This window comes from Hypanus sabinus, chromosome 14, assembly GCF_030144855.1.
Source record: "Hypanus sabinus isolate sHypSab1 chromosome 14, sHypSab1.hap1, whole genome shotgun sequence".
Taxonomy (NCBI): domain Eukaryota; kingdom Metazoa; phylum Chordata; class Chondrichthyes; order Myliobatiformes; family Dasyatidae; genus Hypanus; species Hypanus sabinus.
This window is the reverse complement of record NC_082719.1, coordinates 57,695,378-57,714,024: the sequence shown is the minus strand read 5'-3', so window position 1 is coordinate 57,714,024 and position 18,647 is coordinate 57,695,378. Positions and strand designations below refer to the sequence as shown.

General features: G+C 40.9%; 1 long non-coding RNA gene and 1 pseudogene across 1 annotated transcript; both read left to right on the top strand.

Moving 5' to 3' along the window:
* Positions 1–4,537: 4,537 nt before the first annotated feature.
* Positions 4,538–5,771, top strand: LOC132404418 (uncharacterized). The gene is made up of 3 exons (XR_009515530.1): positions 4,538–4,567; positions 5,196–5,277; positions 5,733–5,771. It is a non-coding gene; the product is annotated as an uncharacterized LOC132404418 (long non-coding RNA).
* Positions 5,769–18,647, top strand: part of LOC132404479 (uncharacterized) — a 46,304-nt pseudogene continuing 33,425 nt past the window's right edge.

Genomic DNA, 18,647 nt, shown 5'->3' with positions numbered 1-18,647 from the left:
ACTGCAACAGCAATCATAAATTTGCTGATGATACATCCAGTGCTGGCAGAATATTGGATGGTGACAGGTGGGCATACAGCAATGAGGTATACCAGCTAGTTGAGTAGTGCCACAGCAACAATCTTTCAGTCAACATCAATAAGACCACAGAACTGGTAGTGAACTTCAGGAAGGGTAGGATGAGGGAACACTGACCAATCATCACTGAGAGAGCAAAAGTGGAAAGAGTGAGCAATTTCAAGTTCTTGGATGTCAATATCTCTAAGGATGTAACCGGGACAGAACGTATCGATGCAGCTATATTACATTAGAAACTTGAGGAGATTTGGAATGTTACTGAAACCACTCACAAATTTCTACTGATGTACTGTGGAGAGCATTCTAAATGACTGCATTACCTTCTGGCATGGGGGTGTGGGGGCTACTGCACAGGATTGAAGAAAACTGGAAAGAGTTGTAAAATTAGCCAGCTCTGTCATGGACCCTAGCCTCCATAGTATCTAGTTCACTGTCCAGAGGCAGTGCCTCAGCAAGTAGCATTCATTATTAAGGATCTCTACCGCACAGTTTTCTTTTTCCATCTAGAACACTGCACAACAAAAATTTCATTCCTGAATACCTTTAGGTATATCTTACAAATTTTGGGCTACTGATCATGAAAATCACCATGAAATTTCCCTATCATGCACCATTTTTTGAAATTACTTACATTTATTATTTCAATTCATAACTCAAGTCAATTAATATGTTGCCTATAATGTAAGCTGGATCATTTCCTGTCTTGTCCAGGCATGCTTGGGCAGTGTGGCTCTGCATGGCAGGACAGGTTTTGGTAATAATTATTGGGTTCAGGACTGTGAGGATGGAATTTGCTATCACCAGGTACAAAACTTTCTACGAAGGATTTTGATATTTAAGACAGTTGCTTCCCAGAATAACTGATGCCAACATTAAGGAAAGCATTTTTGTTGGTCTGCAAATCAAACAGGTCATCAATGACAGGCAATTTGAAGAATTTCTAGTGGGACCGGAGAAAATGACATGGAAGGCATTCAAGGAAGTTGTTGAATTTTTTCTTGGCATCTACAGAGCACCAAACTACATACAGCTGGTTGAGAGCATGCTTCAAGCATATAAAACCATGAAATGCAACATGTCACTAAAGATTCATTTTCTGCATTCCCATTTAGACTTCTTCCCTGCAAATCTTGGTTCTGTTAGTGATGAGCATGGTGAAAGGTTTCAGCAGGACATTGCGGTCATGGAGAAAAGATACCAGGGCAACTGGAATTCATCAGTGCTGGCGAATTATTGTTAGACACTTAAGCAAGAAGCCTCAAACACCAAGTACAAATGAAAATCATTAACAATATTTTTTTAACTTTGTTAGCTATTGCTAAGCATCAGCACCATTATGCAATTAAACAGATTATATTCAATAAAAGTTTATTTGTTGTTTCTCCAAATTCCTACGTGATACAAGTAGTCTGAAATTATATTTGTGTTCATCTTCAAGCACTCTATTGTAAGCAAAAAAGAATTCTGAAGAAGCAACACTTTTGAAAAAATTTGTTGTCCAGTATATTACCTTGTATTGCAGCCACATACTGCACAGTTAACAAATTTCATGACTTATGCTGGTGATATTAAACCCGATTCCAATTCATTCACAATAGCTATGTTAAAAGTCAATTCAAACTACAAGTTGACAACCAATGATACCTTGAAGTTAGTAAAGCAATTATCCATTAGTTGTTGGGTGTGTCTGACATCCTTCCGTTATTCCTACCTCATCTGTATCTAGTACCCCCTGCTACGTTCTTCTCGATTGGTTACATAGCACCACAGTCAATCTCATCCATCTGTCTGCAATAAGCAAGGTTGGTTCCAGGGGTCTCACTTCAAAGGTCTTCATTGTCTGGGTTTGACTGCTGTAGTCATCCTCGTTTGGAGTTGCCTTACTGCAACTTCTGCACCCAGGAGGACATACAAACTTCTTACAGAGGATGCCCGAGTTGAACTCTGAATGCCGATGCCATGAGCTGTAATAACATCGTGTTAACCACTGTGCTACACTTCCATGGCACTCCAACGTTCTCACTTGTTCTCATGTCTTCTCATTTCTGTCATTAAAGATATTGACTTTAGATATTCTATATTACCTTTCACATATCTTAGTTTTTAACTAAATTGTTACATGGAATTCCAAAGTTATAAAGTTCACTAACTTGGGGGAAAGAACACTTGAAATGGAGATGCATACTTCTTATAAGAGAACTTAGCACTAAATCCAGCCACTACAACTTGAGAAGGACTGTCAGCAACAATGGTAGCACAACATAGGATCAGGCAAGCTAACTGAAAATGGGCTGCAGATTTTGGAATTTGGAGCACCGAATATAATGTTGGATAAACTCAACTGGTCAAGCAGCATCTGTGGAGAAAAATGGGCAGTCTGTGTTTTGGGTTGAGTCGTTTCATCTGACCTGGCCTTTGCTTTTCAACACTATACTGTTATATATTCCAGCTCTAATGAAAACAATAAAGTTCTCCAACTTGGAGGAGAACGATATTTGACAAGATACATCATTTCAAGTATTATGTCAAGTTTGTTAAACATTTATTATTTTGAATGTTTGTAGAAATTGATATGATCCTGATGAAGGATTACAACCCAAAATATTGATTGTCCATTTCCCTCCACAGATGCTGTTCAACCAGCTGAGTTCCTCCAATACTATGTTTGTTGAATCTGATTCACCGGTGCAGATTTCAGTATCCTGCTGAAAGAGAGTGACTCCCGTCCCTGCATACTCGGACACCCAGGAAGACTGGGGTGAATGAAGTGAAGTTCTCCCCATGACCATGTGGGTTTCCTCCAGGTGCTTCAACTTCCTCCCACATTACAATTACTTGCAGGTTAGTAGGTTAATTGTTAACATGGGTGTAACTGGGTGGCACATGCTCACTGCATCAGAAGGGCCGGTTACTGTGCTTTATCTCTAAATAAGAAAAGTAAAGGAGCATTCATTCTACTTTGCTCACTTGGTGACAAATAGTGACTGCTGTGAGATGGAGCTGTCACTTTCAGCAATTGCGATCTACTGATGCATTAGCATCCCTTATTATTAAGAATCCATAATAATTACATACTTAGTCATCACCTTGCAGATTGTTTCACTAAACAATCACTGAGAGTCCGGAGTTGATGAATTGCATCAGCTGGAAGTGAAGTGAAATTTCACAGTAAGAAATAGAAAATACTTCCACTTAAGTTGATATTTTTTAGTGACTAGCATCAGCTACGATGGTGATTGCATTTATCATCTGTTGAGAAGCATGCTGATGACATTTATGTTTAGTGTGGCAGAGCAGTGCACCTTGAAGAGCTGAGACACAAGAGATTTTGCAAATGTCGGAAACCTGTTAATTTCCTCCATGAATGGTGCCTGACCTGCTGAGTTCCTCCAGAATTTCGTGTGTGGTGTTCATCTGGTGGTGCTCCTGCCTCACGGATCCAAGGTCGCAGATTCAGTCTCGATCTCCGGTGCTGTCTGGATGGAGCTTGCGCTCTCTCCTTGTGACTGCATGGGCTTCCTCTGGGGGCTCTGGCTTCCTCCCACGTCCAAAGTTGTGTGAATTGATGGGTTAGTTGGTTACTATAAAATGTCAGCAGCAGTATTCTGGGAGCTGTGATGAGAAGTCAATGTACATTTATTATATGTAGCATACAACCCTGAGATTCATTTCCCCAAAGAAAGCCTCAAGACAAAGAAATACTTTAAAACCCATTCAAAGAAAACATCAAATGTGAGATGAGAATAAAAAGGGCTAAGTGTAAATTCAGTATATGTATGCACTTGATTGTCAGTGTGGATATAGAAGGTCAAAGTGCTTGTATTCATGCTGTATTATTCTCTAACCCTGTGACTGCCTTAGTAAAGATCGATAACTGCAATGCCAACTTACAGTATACAAATACAAAGAACAATATTTATTGCTGGTCAAAAACTGAAAATGTTAGAAATACGCAGTTATCATATTGGTAGAGAGAAACCTCTCTTAGAGAAACATAGAAAACCTACAGCACAATACAGGCCCTTCGGCCCACAAAGTTGTGCTGAGCATGTCCCTACCTTAGAAATTACTCGGCTTACATATAGCCCTCTATTTTTTAAAGCTACATGTACCTATCCAGAAGTCTCTTCAAAGACCCTATCCGCCTCCTCCACCATTTCTGGCAGCACATTCCATGCACTCACCACTCACTGAGTAAAAAAACTTACCCCTGACATCTCCTCTGTACCTTCTCCCCAGCATCTTAAACCTGTGTCCTCTGTGGCAACTATTTCAGCCCTGGGAAAAAGCCTCTGACTACCCACACGAGAGTGATGAATCTGTGAAGTTCGTTGCTATGGCTGTGGAAGCCAAGTCATTGGGTATATCCTTTTCTTTCACCTTGCAGAAAATGGGAAGTCATTTGACTGCACCAGGAGGAGAAATAGCATGCTTGATGGAAGAACGTCAAACCAGAACTGAAGACTTCAGAGATATCCACCAGAGAAAGGTTGATAGATTCTTGAATAGTTAGGCCACGAAGGGATATGGGGAGAGGTAGGATACTGGGGCTGAGAGAGAAAATGGATCCGCCATGATGAAATAGTGTAGCAGACATGATTAGCCAAATGGCCAAATCTGCTCCTATATCTCATGGTATTACGAGTAGAGAAAAGGAAAAAATGGCAGCAATATTGTGGGGGAGGGCAGTGGGTGGAAGAAAGTGGATTCCTCTGATAGGCTGACATAATGTGGATGTTAAGGAGAGGTTAGGTTCCTTTGTCAATGTAAGAGACTTTGTTTCTTGGTCAATGCAATCACCTTGCTAATGGATCTTAGGACGGTGAAGTAGTGTGTAGGGTGACATAAACTGAAGGCCTCGTGTATAAATATAAATGGCTAGGAAATAATTGCCTTGTGCTCAGTGGTATGGTCATGCCTCAGAGACAGGAATGGGAAGTGTGAGAGCAATGCCATTAGTGGTGATGGAAGGTATCCAGACAGAAAAGTTAATTCTGTTTCTTTGTCTGATATGTTGAATGACATGCTGATCATTTTCAAGATTTTATGCATTTATTCCAAATTTCCAACACCTCCAGAGGTTTGCTTTTTGATTTTAAACTAATTGCTTTACAAAGGTGACCCTATCACAGCTCAGGGGCGTTCTGGAGTCCAAAGTTCAACCCCGGCGCCAATCTGTAAGGAGTCCCTGTGGAACAGGTGGGTCTTCTCCGGGTCCTAAAGATAGACTAGCTAGACTAATCAGTCATTGTAACTTGTGCCGCAATTACGTTAGAGTTAATCAGGTTTGTCGGGGGTTGCTGGTGCGGCATGATTCGAAGGGGCCAGAAAGGCCTACTCTGTGCGGTATTGATACATGAATGAATAAATAAATAAATAAGCTACACCATCAGGACAGATAAAATACATCACACATAGCATAGACATTGTTACCACTCTATTCCATTTTTATATTAGCAATTTTTCAATTCATTTCTTTAATGGGAATTAACTGTATTCAGGGAATTTACTAAAGATTTAAAGATAAAAACTCAAGTTGAATCCAATTTAATTTCCCTGTCATCATAAGCAATCGGGCTGCAGTAAACGTTTATAACATCATATAAAGTCCTGAAAGCTTAACGAGAGCAAAATCCTTCTCTTTCACCTTGCAGAAAATGGGAAGTCAATTGACTGTGCTTGGTGGAAAAATGACACGCTTGATGGGAGAGTGTCAAACCACAAATGAAGACTTCAGAGATATCCACCAGTTCCCACAGGTAAGTGCGTATGTGCAATAAAAAATAAATCCCTTGAATGCTCCCCATATTGCATTGACATACTTCCTAAAATAACTCCCATTTATGTAAAAGCCTTAAAGTATAAAACATCACTGAGGCCTAATCAAATGAAAGGACATCCAATATATCAGTAAATAAAAAAAATGTTTACTGCCTGACACCATATGCTTCTTCTTACAACATTAATTAATAAGATCCTGCTAATGTAGGAATTGGGATCCTATGGCATAAGTGGGTTTTGATTGCATTTGAGTCAGAGTTAATTGAAGACCACAGAGTTTTCACTTCAGTGAGTACAACTCACAATGGACATGTGATTGAACATCAGGAAAAGTATGATACAAGCTTTACATTCACTACCTTTCATTTTTAAATTGCTGCCCAAATGAATTTCAGATTAATTATGATAATAAAATTGAATTTTTAACCTATCGGCTTTCAAATAATACGTAAAAAATATACATTTTGAACTAGATTTTGTGAAATTGCTAGAAATGCTGCATCACATAGACATCAGACAAATATTCACACATGCATGTGAGCATCACACAAATATACACATTCCCATACAGAATAGCATCACACATGCACACATAAACTATACAGGTCTGAGTGGAACCATCACATGGTCATGCATCTCACACACACTCATCACAAATAAACAGACATGTTACCCAAGCACACATTCCACACATTAACAAAGGCACGCCACAGTCATTACATGAGCACATTACACACACACACACACACACACACACACACACACACACACACACACACACACACACACACATCATAGTCTGTGGAAACCATCAATTTCCTGGCTAAACTGCTCAAGTAAATCTTTTCAGTGGATCATGCAGACCTGACTTGTGCCATATGCTGCCTGCCAGACACTATGTAGAGCAGCAGACTACAGATATGTTATCTATAATCATTCCTTGGTTTTCCAGTCAAACAATTAGCATCACAAACAAAGTGAATTTCAAGCTCTTTACATAAAAATACAAGATGTTTGTGAAACTGACTTTCCAAAAGAACTTAATGGTTAAATCTTTTACTAATTGAAAACAGTTCTGCTAAATTGTATCTTTTCTTTTGGTTGTTGCATTTTCAATTTAGTCAATTTGTCTGCAGAGTTTACAGATCCCACTCGTGTTTGGGGTAGACATTGCCAAATCTTTTGGAGGGCATAGTAAGACCATAAGATATAGGCGCAGCTGTAGGTCATTTAGCCCATCAAGTGTTCTCCACCATTCAATTATGGGCTGATCCAATTCTTCCAGACATCCCCACTCCCATGCCCTTTGATGCCCTGGCTAATCAAGAACCTATCTATCTCTGCCTTAAAGGCACCCAATGACTTGGCCTCCACATTAATTCCATAAATTTACCACCCTCTGACGAAAGTAATTTCTCCGCACCTGAGTTCTAAAAGGACATCCTTCAATCCTGAAGTCTTGCCCTCTTGTCCTAGAATCACCTATGATGAGAAATAACTTTGGCATATCTAATCTGTTCAGGCCTTTTAATATTCAGAATGTTTCTATGAGAACCCCCCCTCATTCTCCTGAACTCCAGGGAATACAGCCCAAGAGCTGCCAGACATTCCTCATATGGTAACACTTTCATTTCTGGAATCATTCTCGTGAATCTTCACCGAACCTTCTCTAATGTCAATATATCCTTTCTAAAATAAGGAGCCCAAAACTGGACATAATACTCCAAGTGTTGTCTCACAAGTGCCTTATAGAACCTCAACATAAACATCCCTGCTCTTATATTCTATACTGCTAGAAACGAATGCCAACATTGCATTTGCCTTCTTCACAACCAGCTGAACCTGGAGGTTAACCTTTAGGATATCTTGCACAAGGACTCCCAAATCCCTTTGTATCTCTGCATTTTGATTCTCTCCCCATCTAAATAATAGTCTGCCCATTTATTTCTTCTGTCAAAGTGCATGACTATACACGTTCCAATATTGTATTTCATTTGCCACTTCTTTGCCCACTCGCCTAACCAATCTAAGTTTCCACAGGCTCTCTGTTTCCTCAACACTACCCACTCCTCCACCTATCTTTGTATCATCGGCTAATTTAGCCACAAATCCAATAATACCATAGTTCAAATCATTGACATACATTGTAAAAGGCAGTGGTCCCAACACAGACTCCTGTGGAACTCCACTGGTAACCGGCAGCCAGCCAGAATAGGATCCTTTTATTCTCACTCGCTGTTTTCTGCTGACCAGCCAATGCTCCATCCATACTAGTAACTTCCCTGTAATTCCATGGGCTTTTATCTCGTTAATCAGCCTCATGTGTGGCTTCTTGTCAAAGGCCTTCTGAAAATCCATGTACATCACGTCTATTGCATCTCTTTTGTCTACCCTGCTTGTATTTTCCACAAAGAATTGCAGTAGATTGGTCAGGCAGGATTTTCCTATCAGGAAACTATGCTGGCTTTGGCCTATCTTGTCATGTGCCTCCAGGTACTCCGTAATCTCATCCCTAGCAATCAATTCCAACAACTTCCAGACCACTGATGCCAGGCTAACGGGTTTATAGTTTCCTTTCTGCTGCCTCCCACCCTTCTTAAATAGTGGAGTAACATTTGCAATTTTCTAGTCATCTGGTACAATGCCAGAATCTATCGATCCTTGTAAGCTCATTAATGCCTCGGCATTCTCTCCAGCTACTTCCTTCAGAACCTGAGGGTGCATTCCATCAGGTCCAGGAGATTTATCCTCACTCAGATCATTAAGCTTCCTGAGCACTTTCTCAGTTGTAATTTTCACTGCACAACCTTCACTTTCCTGACACTAATGAATGCCCGGTATACTGAAGAGGTCTTCCACTGTGAAGTCTGATGCAAAATACACATTCAGTTCCTCTGCTATCTCTGCATCTCTTATTGCAATATCTCTAGCGCTGTTTTGTATTGGTCCTATATCTACCCTGTCACAATCACGGATTCAGCAGCGCAGTAGATACAGCAATTGCGCTTGTGAATTTGCATGTGTCAGCTAATTATTTAATTGTGATAGTACTTAACTCCATACTTGTTGTCGTAGTGCTTGTCGAGACTTGGACAGAGAACTGCAACACTTCGCTGAATGTTTTGCTTTCAGCCTTTTCCCTGAGAATTTGGACTTTTGAGTCAACTGACTTCGAAGACTAGTGATATTTGTTTAATGTTTAGATTTTATTTTCAGCTGCAGTATAGGCTCCGGTTCCTATTTGACAGTGTTAGTTAATGGCCCTATGTGGGCTAGCGTTTATTGTTTATTTCCCTTAAATCCTATTCACAATAAAATGTGTGAACTATCAACCTGCTTCAGTGTCTCTCCCTTCACACTTGGGCCATATCTGAACCTGGTAACCTACCCTTTGTATACTTAAAAAAGCTTTAAGTATCTTTTTTGATATTATTTGCCAGCTTCCTCTCATAATTCATCTTTTCCTTCCGGATGACCTTCTTAGTTTCCTTCTGCAAGTTTTTAAAAGCTCCCCAATTCTCTATCTTCCCATTAGTTCTGGCTTCCTTGTATGCCGTCTCTTTTGCTTTTACTTCGGCTCTAAATTCATTTGTCAGCCACGGTAGTGTCCTTCTTCCCTTTGAAAATTTCTTCTTATTTGGAATATATCTGTTTTGCACTTCCCTCATTTTTCACAGAAGCTCCAGTCATTGCTGCTCTGCTGTCCTTCCTGCAAATGTCCCTCTCCAGTCAACTTCGGCCACTTCCCCTCTCATGCAATTGTAATTTCCTTTATTCCACTGAAATTCCGACATATTGGATTTTATTTTTCCCCTCACAAATTCCAATGTGAACTCGATCGTATTGTGATCAGTTCCCTAAGGGTTCCTTAACCTTAAGCTCTCTTATCACCTCCAAATCACTGCATGACAGCCAATCCAGCACAGCCGATCCCCCAGTGAGCTCAACAACAAGCTGTTCTAAAAAGCCATCCCTTATACATTCTACAAATTCTCTCTCTTGAGGTCCATTACTGACCTGGTTTTCCCAATTCACTTTCATGTTAAAATCCCCAACGATTACCATGGCATTCCCTTCCAGACATGCCTTTTCTATCTCTTGTTGTAATTTGTAGCCCACATCCCGGCTGTTGTTTGAAGGCCTGTATTGGGGTCCTTTTACCCTTACCATTTCTTAACTCAACCCATACAGACCCTACACCTTCCTATCCTATGTCATCTCTTTCCAATGATTTAATATTATTTCTTATCCACAGAGCCACACCACCTCCTCTGCCTACGAATCTGTCTTTCTGATATACCGTATACCCTTGGACGTTCAGCTCCGAATGGCAGCCATCATTTAGCCAAGTTTCAGAGATGGCCACAGCATCATATTTGCCAATCTGTAGCTGAATTTCAAGATCGTCCATTCTATTCCTTATGCTCTGTGCATTCAAATACAACACTCTCAGTTCAGTATTTGTTGCTTTCTGTTTTAACTGCACCATGCCTCTATTGCCCTGTAACTTATCCCACTAGGTTTGATTAAGCCTTATCTCCTGCCTGTTCTTTCTATAATCTGTTGCCCCGCTATCTTTGATTTATTTTTGTTTTCCCCTTCCTCAACCCTATCACTCTGATTTCCCATCATCCTGCCAAATTAGTTTAAACCCTCCCTAACTGCTCTATGAAATGTGCCTGCTAGGATATTGGACTCCTTTGGGTTCTTTCAGCATAATTGTGCAACAGGACATTCCATTGAATGTTGTATGATTGCTCTAATTTACATAATAGTCCATTATGGGAAAGTCTCATGAACTTATGAAGAGATTTACGTGCTTAAAGATCTTTTCAGGCTCTGGCATGTGAGCATTTTGTAGTTGGACCTAGACACTAACTCCTCAGTGGAAAGGAAATAGTTTTTGCAGTGGTAATAGCTAAATCCATTGTTCCCTAAGTCATTCTAACAGTATTGATGGAAGTTGGTTCTGGACATAGTCAATGACATGATCGTGGACAAAAGGCTTGCAGATAATTGTCTCAACTCTCAACAAATCCGTTGTGACAGTGTACAAGAGATATGTACGTCATGTATTAGGGCTAACACGGTCACTTTCACCAGTTATGATCATTTCAAGGGTTAAATACCTGCCTTTGTAATATAGTTTGTAATTGCCTTGCATTTGTAATATACTCATTTGTATTTTAGGTGATTATGTCTCTAGGGCAGGCTAGGTTTATCAGTTGGTCATATGTTCATATGTTTGTTGGATAAGTTGATTACAATGGGTGTCAGATAAATTATAATTCTTTTTTAATTTCCTGAAATACAATGAAGTGAATGTATTGAATCAGATTAATCCGCAGTTCCAAAGAGAATCATTGACTGCACCAAAATGGTTCAGACTTCCGTACCTGTAAACTGCTAGTCTGTGTCATAGACAGAGTGAGAGGCAATAGATTTAAAGGTCACTTCTGAGGGGCAACTATTTCACAGAGATAACTGTGAGTAGCTGGAACTTGCTGCTGGAGGTAGTGGTTGTGGCTGGGACAATAGTATCATTTAAGAAGCACTTGGATGGGTACATGATAATGCCAAGATGGTGCCAGCCTTGGGCGACTTCTTCTGGGTAGCCTACAGAACTGAATATTTTACTTTCTCTACATCTTCTTCTTTTTCACTTAAATGTATTGCTGAAACTCTTAGAGCCTGTGACATACAGTCTGGAGTTTGTTCAAATGATCTAGCACTCTGCTGTGCCTGAGAAAATTCCAAGAGAGGAGCATCGGTGCAAGCTGACTTGAGGAGAAGCTCAGAGACAGGATCAGGGCCGTGATTGACTCTATTTCATGCCAATTAAAGCATCGAGGAAGATTGAGACGGCAAGGCAAATGTGGAGGAAAGCTTGTGATCAAGCGATCGCTCTCTACGGAAGGCTGCTCTGCTGTGTTTGGGCCGTTGTTCTCCTCGGAAGGCCGCTATGATCAAACAGTCGTTCTCCTTGGAAGGCCACTATGTTCAATTTGTTCTCCTTGGAAGGCCACTATGATTATTGGTGTGGTCTGTAGATCAGTTTTCTGTGTTTTCTTTCTTGGTGCTGATTGGCAGGTAGTGGGATTAGGGTTTGATGTCCGTGGTGCTGGTTTCCAGGTGGGCGCTAGGTCAGTTTTTTGTGTGTGAGAGAGGGGGTTGGGGGTTTGACGTTCTTGTTGTTGTCTTTTCTGTGTTGACAACACGTTAGTTATCTTGAGCGAGGGAAGGGGTTGGGGATTTAGTGTTTGATGCTCCAGCAGCCGTTTTCTGCAGCGGCAATCTGTTAATTTTTGTGTGAGGGAAGGGTTTGGGGGGGGTTGGGGTTTGCGAATCTTTGTTTCTTTTTTTGTGTGGGGGGGTTTTGATGGCTTTCTTTCGATGACTGCCTTGGTTTTCTTTGTTTCATGGCTATCTGGAAAAGATGAATCACAGAGTTGTATACTGCATACATATTTTGATCATAAAATGAAGCTTTGAAACCTTTGCATCTTTGGAGGGGCAGATTAGAGGGATATCGGCTGAACACAGAAATTTGGGATTAGCTGGTTGAACACTGTCATTGGCATGGAACAGCTGAGCTAACAGGTCTGTATCTGTGCTGTATTGCTCTATGCCTGTAATTTTATGAAACATGGAATATGGTGGATAGTAGATAATATTATGGAATTATCATTTAGTCTAAAAGTTGTTCCATAATTTACTCAGCCAAGGACTAGATATACTTTGTAACAGACCTGTTAACTTTACTGATCACTAAAATAGAAAGTTCAGCTTTTTGAATTTCCTTTTATTTTGTTGTATTATTAAATTAATCAACAGCAGCTCAATTGTTTGACTTCAACATTTTATATTGTTAAAAACTGTTAAGATTTAAGATTCAAGTTTATTTATCATGTGTACATTGAAACTTATAACACTGAGATATATAATTTCAGTTAACAACAAATGCAAATTGGGTGCAGCCTGCAAGTGTTGTCGCACATTCTGCAGCCATCATCGTGTACCCACAATGCTCAGCAGAACACAGAGCACAACAAGCAACAAAACTACAACAGCAACCTCCCTCACACCCATGCACAGACACAGCCCTTTAACCCCAGGAAGTTGTATAAGACATTGGTGAGGCCCAATTTTGGAGTATCATGCGCAGTTTTGCTCACCTACGTACAGAAAAGATGTAAATAAGGTTGAAAGAGTGCAGAGAGAATTTAGAAGGATGTTAGCAGGTCTGGAGGACCCAAGTTATATGGAAAGATTGAACAGGTTGGGACTTAATTCCTTGAAACGTAGAAGATTGAGAGGAGATTTGATAGAGGTATACAAAATTATAAGGGGTATGGATAGGGTAAATGCAAGCAGGCTTTTTCCACTGAAGCTGGGTGGGACTACAACTGGAGGTCATGGGTTAAGTGTGAAAGGTAAAAAGTATAAGGGGACCATGAGGGGAAACTTCTTCAGTCAGAGGGTTGTGAGCATGTGCAATGAGCTGCCAGCACAAATGGTGCATGCAAACTCGATTTCAATATTTAAGAGAAATTTGGATAGGTATATGGATGGTAGGTGTATATAGAGCTATGGTTTCGGTGCAGATTAATGAGAGTAGGCAGTTTATATGGCTTGGCAAAGACTAGATGGGCTAAAAGGCCTGCTTCTACGCTGTACTTTTCTACTATGCTATGATTCTATGACAGGCCGCCTGCTTTGGCCTCCAGTGGACTCGGATTCGAGATAGTCTTGCAGACACTGGGTTTGCACTTCCCCAGTGGACTCACAGAGATTCACAGACCAAGCTCCGGCCAACAGTCGTTGACATCTGGACTTCCAATTCAATTCTCAGCATCAATACCCAGAAGGGTCAGTGACGGAATACTAGTCCTCAAACCCCAGTCTAACCGATTTATGACTCCAGGGAGTCATCAGAATTCACACCTCCTGCCTGCATGGAACTCTGACTCCGGAACCCACTGACACCTTGCTGACCTGGGCGGTTCCTTCATCCACTTTCTCCAGGCCGACATCTGACCACGGACTTCCCACTTCTGCGTCGCTGGCCTTCAAACATGGAGCAGAAATTTAGACTCTGGCCTGACCTCTAATTCTCCCATATTCATGTCTATAAATATCAATCTGACCCTGAACTCCCCTCTCTGTTCCCAAAAATATCCTTATGAACCTCAAAAACAATTAACTATAACCAAAGCTAACCTGTATTTTAAATTGTAAAATAGTTAATGATTTTTCACTTTTGTAATTAATTAAATTAGTTTGACCTCTTCCTAAAATTCTGATTTCCAGATAAAGCTTTTGTGGGGTAAACTGTCAAAGTCCATCAGAGTAGTGCTTGAACTGGGCACACTATTTCTGGGTGTTACTTCAGGTGTCATTCAGGGTATAATTTTTCAAAGGCATACATTTTCTTCACTGAAGTCACTAAAATGGAAACATTTGCAAGGTCCCTATGACAAAGGGCACTGGTCCACAGTTCCAGCATGGAGACAAAAATGTACCCATTATGTTTTTTTTTAAAGCACTAAATAACTTTGTGTTTCTTAATCAGTTGCTTTCGCTGTGACTATCGAAACAGGCTTCATTGTTAATATTGGGGTTACTAAGAGAATGGAGAATGACTGGTGCCTATTGTGTTAATGAAAGGTAATTGTTCAGGATAAATTTATTAAGGCTGTGCTGACCTGCCATGTACAGGGCTCAGGCTCGAGGCATGGAAGTCAGAACACCTAATTTACAGCGCTCCTAATTTTCCACTCATCAACGTTATTCACATGAGTACCAGGAGCTGATTTTGCTGATCTTTGCTCCGTTCTCTCTGATTGGAATTCCTTTAGAGCACGTTTATACACTGGAAAGACAGCTGCCTGGAATTTACCCTGTCTTCTCAAATGTGGAATAAATTAGTTGTGCAAATTGCTCCATGACTATAATCAGTTTCAAAGAAATACACAAAATGAATTTGTAATTATTTAAACTACAATAACCTTAATTTTAGTTTTTATTAAAACATTTTATTATACAAATGGGATATATTGACACTTTTCATTTTCACATTACATCAGTAATAGTTTCTAGCTGAAATCATGACCATAGGGAAACAGGCCCAGGCATATGTGTAAGTCACCTTAGCAACCCTGTGCACAAGTGATATCTAAATCATGCATCAGATGTTTTCTCCCTTACTAATGTTATTTGAACCTATTTGAGCTTAATCCTTATGGAATAATCTCAAAAAGAACTGGAATGCATCACAGTAAAATCACCAAATAAAGGACATCTAAAACTGTTGTCTTATACTCAGCATCTTCCAAACTAGGTTTTCAGTGTTCAGGGTTGTAGCTACAGAGTCATAGGGTAATACAACAGGGAGACAGGCTTTTTGGCCTAACACGTCTTTGCTGATCAAAATGTCTGAGTTAGCTCCATTTGCCTGGGTTGCACATATCCTTCTAAACCTTTGCTGTCCACTGATCTGTCAAAATGTCTTTTAAACAATGTGTTGCACCTATCTCTACTGCTTCTTCTAGCAACTTGTTCCACATGATGAGCAAAATTAAGATTTATTTTAAATATTCCCCCTTCACCTTAAACCAATGCACTTTCCTTTTAGGCCCCCTTCTAAAGGGAAAAGACTGTAGTGTCCATGTTGTTTGCATCCCTTGTGATTTTATATACCTCTGTAAGGTCACTTTGCAGCCTCTTATCCACTAAAGTTAAAAAGCCTCTCCTTATAACTCAAGACCCCAGTCCGAATAACATACTCAAGGATGTATCCTACACCGTGTCCAGCTCAGCCACACCTCCCCCATAACTTGGTGATCACAACTGTGCACAATAGACCAAGTGTGAACTCACCAATAAGTTGTACAGTTGAACCATGATGCCCCAAGTCCTGTGCTCATTGCACTGACCAATGATAGCTAGCATATCAAGTACTTTCTTGACCAATTTCAGGGTACTCTGAAGTCATAGAACATAGAACATAGAATAGTACAACACAGTACAGGCCCTTTGGCCCACAATGTTGTGCTGACCCTTAAACCCTGCCTTCCATGTATCTCCCCACCTTAAATTCCTTCATATATCTGTCTAGTAGTCTCTTAAATTTCACCAGTGTATCTGCCTCTACCACTGACTCAGGCAGTGCATTCCATGCACCAACCACTCTCTGAGTAAAAAAACCTTCCTCTAATATCCCCATTGAACACCCTACCCCTTACCTTAAAGCCATGTCCTTGTATTGAGCAGCGGTACCCTGGGGAAGAGGCACTGGCTGTCCACTGGATCTATTGCTCTTAATATCTTGTGTATCTCTATCATGTCTCCTCTCATCCTTCTTCTCTTCAAAGAGTAAAGCCCTAGCTCCCTTAGTCTCTGATCATAATGCATACTCTCTAAACCAGGCAGCATCCTGGTAAATCTGCTCTGTACCCTTTCCAATGCTTCCACATCCTTCCTATAGTGAGGTGACCAGAACTGGACAAAGTACTCCAAGTGTGGCCTAACCCAAGTTTTATAGAGCTGCATCATTACTTCGCGACTTTTAAACTCTATCCCTCGACTTATGAAAGCTAACACCCCATAAGCTTTCTTAACTACCCTATCTACCTGAGAGGCAACTTTCAGGGATCTGTGGACATGTACCCCAGCACAGTACAGCACAGTAGCATGCCCTTTGGCACATCGATTTCATGCTGAGCCATTGAAACTGCCTGGTCCCATCAACCTGCACTGGGACCAAAGCCTTCCTTACCCCTACTATTCATGTACCTATGCATTGAAATTGAGCTCACATGCACCACTTGTGCTGGCAACCCTACAACCCTCTGAGTGAAGAAGGTTCTCCTCATGTTTCCCTTAAACTTTTCACTTTTCACATTTAACCCATAACCTCTTGTCATCCCACCCAACCTCAGTGGAAAAAACCTGCTTGTGTTTACCCTATCTCTACCCCTCATAAGTTTGTATATCTCAATCAAATCATCTCTCAATCTTCCATATTCCAAGTTCTAACCTATTCACTCCTTCAATATAAATCATGTTCTCCAGACCCAGCAACATCCTTGTAAATTTTCTCTGCACTCTTTCAACCTTGTTTACATCTTTCCTGTAGGCAGGTGAGCAAAATTGCGCACAATACTCCAAATTATGCCTCACCAATGTCTTATAATGTCTTATCATCTGAAAATTTGCTGGTCCAGTTAACCACATTATCATCTGGATCTTTGATACAGATGATAGAAAACAACACTAGGTACAGCACTGATCCCTGTGGCACTCCACTAGTCCCAGGTCTCCAGTCAGAGAGGAAACCATCTACCTCCACTCTCCGGCTTCTCCCACAAAGCCATTGTCTAATCCAATTTACTACATCATCTCGAATGCCAAGCAACTGAATCTCCTTGACTAACCTCCCATGCGGGACCTTGTTAAATGTGTTTTCCTGGTAACTTCCTTGAAGAACTCTGTAAGATTGGATAGACTTGACCGAACATGCACGAAGCCATGCTGACTATCCTTAATCAGTCCCTGTCTATCCAAATACTTATATATCGGGTCCCTTAGAATACCTTGCAATAACTTTCCCATTACTGATGTCAGGCATATCATTTATAGAGCAAACACAAAGAAATCTGCAGATGCTGGAAATTCAAGCAACACACACAAAATGCTGGTGGAATGCAGCAGGCCAGGCAGCATCTATAGGAAGAAGCACTGTCGACGTTTCGGGCCGAGACCCTTCATCAGGCCCGAAACGTCGACAGTGCTTCTTCCTATAGATGCTGCCTGGCCTGCAGCATTCCACCAGCATTTTGTGTGTGTTGCTGGCATATAATTTCCCAGTTTACTTTCAGAGCCTTTCTTAAATAACAGAACAACATTGGATATTCTCTAATCCTTTGGCACCTCACCTTTTGCTACGGATTATATAAAAATCTCTGCTAGGGCCCCAACATTTTCTGAACTTGCCTCCCACAGGTCTGAGGGAACACCTGAACACCTTGTCAGGCCCTGGGGATCTATCCACTCTAACTTACCTCAAGGCAGCAAACACCTCCTCCTCTGTAATCTGTATAGAGTCCGTGAAGTTGATACTGCTTTGCCTTACTTCTCGGGTCTGTCTCCTGAGTAAATACTCACTTAAGATCTCTCCCAAAGGATGTTTAAGGGCAGCCTTGAATCATTTGCTCTGTCCACCCAGTGTTCTCTTCCTGCGGCAAAGTTTAGAACAGAGTGCTTGCCTTGAGAATCTACTGTCAGGAAATGAACAGCGTTATCTGTGCATTAAACCAGACCAAGCATAATTAGAAATGAGATATTCTAGTTGAGAAAGGAAGGGACTACACTCAGTGGCCACTTATTAGGTGCACTTGTACATCTCCTCATTCATGCAAACATCAAATCAGCCAATCATATATCAGCATCTCAATGCATAAAAGCATGCAGAGACAGAGTCAGTTGTTGTTCAGATCAAACATCAGAATTGGGGGGTGGGGAAAAAAGGTGACTTGAGTGACTTTGACCATTGAATGATTGTTGTGCCAGTCAGGGTGGCTTGAGTACCTCAGAAACTGCTCACCTCATGGGATTTTCATGCACAGCAGTCTCTAGAATTTACAGGGAGAATGATGTTCTGTGGGTGAAACACTGTATTAATGAGAGGTCAAAGGAGCATGGCCAGACTGGCTGAAGATGACAGGAATGTGACAATAATTTGGTTAACCGTATGCTACAGCAGTGGTGTGCAGAAGAGCATCTCTGAA